A 5,581-nucleotide genomic window follows, 5' to 3' on the forward strand; every position below is an offset into this window, starting at 1 on the left:
TAAAACGACTACATTTGTAATTCTATTTATCCATTAGAGCTATGTAGTGTCACAGACAGCATCCCAAAATTGGTTTAAGTAAAACCAAGGTATTATTTAAATTAGGGACCCTTTTGCAATTACCAAAGTGTTTAAATTGGAATAGCAAATTGTAAATGGGAAATGTTGATACACCCCAAAATAGGCTACGGTTATCACTTGCCTCTAGATTGTTTAAAAGTAATTTTGGTAGTTCCAAGTACCATTCACACTTGCATTGCATTAAATACAGTAGAGCCAAGGAACAAGGTAGAATGTGACATTCAACTACCACCCTGTTGTATGTCCCCTGTAATATCAGAACAAGTCATACATTTTGACATCAATAATGTTCCAAATCTGCTGCTGTATGTCTGTAGATGTTTTAACATTGGATCTACAAAGAATGCTTTATTGTTAATCTTGTTTTGCCAGATTTTAATAGGCCTACTTCAGAAAAACTTCAGAATAAGTAAGTGCTGCAAAGCATAGCTAGGTACCTCTACATACACTGTTGTATTTACAAACATATTGGAGTGAACCCCAACTTTGTTAATTGTACAAAGCAGGACCAAGAATCTTGAAATTGAGACAATTCAGAAAACTAGTGGACTGCTACCTAAAAGGCACAGTTAAATTAGATAAATTATCTACAAGAGAACTAATAGATTTTCTGGCATGGCACACAAGGAGGTAGGCTGATGTAACTGAATGAGCAGTTTATTAATACAATTAATCAGGGTCGCACCAGAGACCAGTGGGTGGGGGAGTCCTTGAGGTGGGGGCGGGGAGTTAAGAGGGGCTCAAATATTCGCGGCATAGGAGGTACAATTCCCTAGCGGCCATGCCCGGGTCGCTCTGCTCAAGGAGGGCCTGAACACCTTCCCTTTGTTCCTCGCTCACCGGACAGTCAATGTGAGGAACCACAATAACTCCTTCTGTTTCACCATTGTGGTCTATGGCAATATCCCAGTCAATATCTGGCTCCTCAATGTCCAAGAAGAGAAAAAGCAGAATTTTACATGGCATTTGTGGCTGGTAGTCTATCCTCCCAGAATATGTATCTGACATAATAGTACTTGTTTCCATAGAACAATACCACCCCCAAGGTTACAGGATTCCAAAACCTGACCCAATTATCAGACACTATACAAGGTTTTAACACTTAACAATATTTAGAAAACATGCCTCAATGTTTTCTGGCTGGTCAATATCTGTGGTCATCAAACCCAGCCACCACAACTGCTCAGGAGTTCTATCATTTTCAGTTCGAACAGGATGATTGTTCCAACCTTCCACAAAACTTTCAAGGTCCATCTTCAGTTTGGGGAGAAAGACCAGGTGGACACAGAAAGGTCTTCTGTTGAGTTCATGATAGGTAAAGGCATGGGTTAAACCATGAAATGAGTAATGCATACATATCCACTGTCTCGGTAATATGAAGGTTAGGTTTTAGCCAGTACTGGCAGTCAAACATTTCAAATTAATTTTGCCTCTGAAGACTGCTTGCATCAAGGCTAACACAAAATAGCACAATAGTCACATATAAATGTTTTTAGAACCAAATAACCTTTTTTGACAATGTTATTCACGCCATTAGCAATACTCTTCAGACAAGCTCCGTAAAAGTGATTTTGGTTCGAACCTGTGGAAGAAACATCCAGCAATTGATCCTGTTCCAGACTCTGAAGCATATTGTAGTATTTGGAGGTGACACAGGTCTTCACGTCCCACCACAGACATTCGATTCTAATGACAACGACAAATACAATCTCTTTAACCCTGCCAAATGTACAACAGCCAGAAGAATTTTAATAAGTAAGGCACAATGGCCGCTGAGGTGCACTGTTACAGAGAATTAATGAACGAGGCAGACATGACAAACCTTTGGTTGTGAACGCTTTTTCCTGACATGAAGCTTCCCCTGTCGGTACCCCGCATAGTGAACATAAACTGCTGCGAATGGGAAGCTGGGAGGACCAGGTGATAGGACAGTCTGATTATTTTGCAATGGAATGCAAGAAGTTTGATATCGAATGGCCAAGAGTTTAAATGATTCATTAAAGATCTTAAAAAGAAACCAGAAATCATATGTGTTCAGGACACTTGGATTAAACCAGAATTAGAATGTGTTATCAAAGGATATGATAGTTTCCGCAGAGATAGGGGGCAGGGCAATGGAGGAGGGTATGTTATATTTTTGAAGCAAGGGATGCAGTATAGAGTTTTGGGGAAAGGAATAGAGTTGGAATATTTGGGAATTGAAGTTTGGACAAAAGAGGGAAATGTTAAAGTTGTTAACTTTTACAATCCATGTAAGAAGCTTTCAATAGAATTAATGGATGAGCTCACTGTACATTTAGGAGGGAAAGTGATGTTGTGGTGATTTTAATGCCCATAGCACGTTATGGGGTAATGGTAATGATGACAATGGAATGGTGATTCAAGAGTCAATGGAGAATAAAAACCTAGTGTGCCTAAATGATGGAAGTGGTACAAGAATTGATATCAGAACAGGCACAGAATCGGCATTAGATCTTACACTAGTGTCAGATTCATTGGCAGGTGTTTGTTCGTGGGAAGTAATTACAGGAACTGTAGGAAGTGACCACTATCCTTTCGTGATTGAAGTAGGGTTCAGTTTAGAAGAACATGATACTGATGTGTTACAGAAATGGTCTTTCATTGGTGCTGATTTGGATAAATTTACATATATCAGTGAACAAGAAATGCAAAAAGAATTTTTTTTTATATTAATGATGATATTGATAATTTAAATGTTTCTGTTTGTAAAGCTATTCTAGAGGCTGCAAAGAAGTCCATTCAGATGAAGGGAGGTAAGCACAAAAGGATGATTGTACCACGGTGGGCAAAGGAATGTGATAAAGCAATTAAATCTAGAAATAAAGCTTTTAAAATGTTGAAAAGGAATCACAATTTTCAGAATCTTAGTGAATATAGAAAGATGCAAGCAAATATAAGAAGAATCATAAAAAAATGCGAAGAAGGAATTTTGCGACCCTGAGAGCAGGATAAGCAGTTTGGATAATGGCTGGATGGATGGATGTTGTAACTCAGTGGGAAGGGAAACAGAAATTGCTAAAATTTGGAGAATGATAAAGAGAATGAACAGGATCAAACGAGAATATGGGTATCCAGTACTAAATGATGGTGAAGTAACAGCAGTGAGAGATGGAGAAGGCAGAGATACTGGCAAAAACCTTTGTTAAAATTCACAGTTCCAACAAAATTAGTGAAGAAGGGAAAAGAGGAAGGGACATACAGTAGCAGATAATGAAGAGCTATTACAGCAAGAAGAAGACTCCAATGACATACTAAACAAGCTATTTACAAAGGCAGAACTGGACCGCTCTCTCAAGAAAACCAAGATGTCAGCACCAGGAAAAGATCAGATCTGTTATTTAATGATAAACCATCTTAGTGAACCATCAAAGGATATTTTATTGGAATTATATAATAAAGTTCGGGAGGGTGGGAAATTGCCACAAAGCTGGAAGGAGGCTGTTGTAATTCCAATACGTAAACCAGGAAAGCATTGCACAAACTCAGAGAATTATAGACCAATTGCTTTAACATTCAACATATGCAAAATAATAAATGAAAGGTTAACATTCTATAGTAAATAAAGGTTATATACACTACCGTTCAAAAGTTTGGGGTCACCCAAACAATTTTGTGTTTTCCATGAAAAGTCACACTTATTCACCACCATATGTTGTGAAATGAATAGAAAATAGAGTCAAGACATTGACAAGGTTAGAAATAATGATTTGTACTTGAAATAAGATTTTTTTTACATCAAACTTTGCTTTCGTCAAAGAATCCTCCATTTGCAGCAATTACAGCATTGCAGACCTTTGGCATTCTAGCTGTTAATTTGTTGAGGTAATCTGGAGAAATTGCACCCCACGCTTCCAGAAGCAGCTCCCACAAGTTGGATTGGTTGGATGGGCACTTCTTGCGTACCATACGGTCAAGCTGCTCCCACAACAGCTCAATGGGGTTCAGATCTGGTGACTGCGCTGGCCACTCCATTACCGATAGAATACCAGCTGCCTGCTTCTGCTCTAAATAGTTCTTGCACAATTTGGAGGTGTGTTTAGGGTCATTGTCCTGTTGTAGGATGAAATTGGCTCCAATCAAGCGCTGTCCACTGGGTATGGCATGGCATTGCAAAATGGAGTGATAGCCTTCCTTATTCAGAATCCCTTTTACCCTGTACAAATCTCCCACCTTACCAGCACCAAAGCAACCCCAGACCATCACATTACCTCCACCATGCTTAACAGATGGCGTCAGGCATTCTTCCAGCATCTTTTCATTTGTTCTGCGTCTCACAAACGTTCTTCTTTGTGATCCAAACACCTCAAACTTGGATTCATCCGTCCACAACACTTTTTTCCAGTCTTCCTCTGTCCAATGTCTGTGTTCTTTTGCCCATCTTAATCTTTTTCTTTTATTGGTCAGTCTCAGATATGGCTTTTTCTTTGCCACTCTGCCCTGAAGCCCAGAATCCCGCAGCCGCCTCTTCACTGTAGATGTTGACACTGGTGTTTTGCGGGTACTATTTAATGAAGATGCCAGTTGGGGACCTGTGAGGCGTCTGTTTCTCAAACTAGAGACTCTAATGTACTTATCTTCTTGCTCGGTTGTGCAACACGGCCTCCCACTTCTTTTTCTACTCTGGTTAGAGCCTGTTTGTGCTGTCCTCTGAAGGGAGTAGTACACACCGGTGTAGGAAATCTTCAATTTCTTTTGCAATTTATCACATGGAATAGCCTTCATTTCTAAGAACAAGAATAGACTGTCGAGTTTCAGATGAAAGTTCTCTTTTTCTGGCCATTTTGAGCGTTTAATTGACCCCACAAATGTGATGCTCCAGAAACTCAATCTGCTCAAAGGAAGGTCAGTTTTGTAGCTTCTGTAACGAGCTAAACTGTTTTCAGATGTGTGAACATGATTGCACAAGGGTTTTCTAATCATCAATTAGCCTTCTGAGCCAATGAGCAAACACATTGTACCATTAGAACACTGGAGTGATAGTTGCTTGAAATGGGCCTCTATACACCTATGTAGATATTGCACCAAAAACCAGACATTTGCAGCTAGAATAGTCATTTACCACATTAGCAATGTATAGAGTGTATTTCTTTAAAGTTAAGACTAGTTTAAAGTTATCTTCATTGAAAAGTACAGTGCTTTTCCTTCAAAAATATGGACATTTCAATGTGACCCCAAACTTTTGAACGGTAGTGTATGTATCTAAATACCAGAGTGGCTTCAGGAGAGGAAGAAATACCATGGATCCAGCTGTATGTTTAGAACATGAAATTAGAAAAGCAAAGATAAAGAGGGAGTGTAGTGGCTGTCTTTTTTTATATAGAGAAGGCATATAATATGATGTGGGGAGAAGGATTGTTAATCAGACTTTGTATAAGAATCAAAGGTAGAATATATAGATGGATTAAGGACTTTTTGTGAGGAAGATCAATACAAGTTAGAATAGAAAAGAAATATTCTGCAAATTTTGTTGTTCAAAATG

Source organism: Lampris incognitus, chromosome 4 (assembly GCF_029633865.1).
Source record: "Lampris incognitus isolate fLamInc1 chromosome 4, fLamInc1.hap2, whole genome shotgun sequence".
NCBI classification, from domain to species: Eukaryota; Metazoa; Chordata; class Actinopteri; order Lampriformes; family Lampridae; genus Lampris; species Lampris incognitus.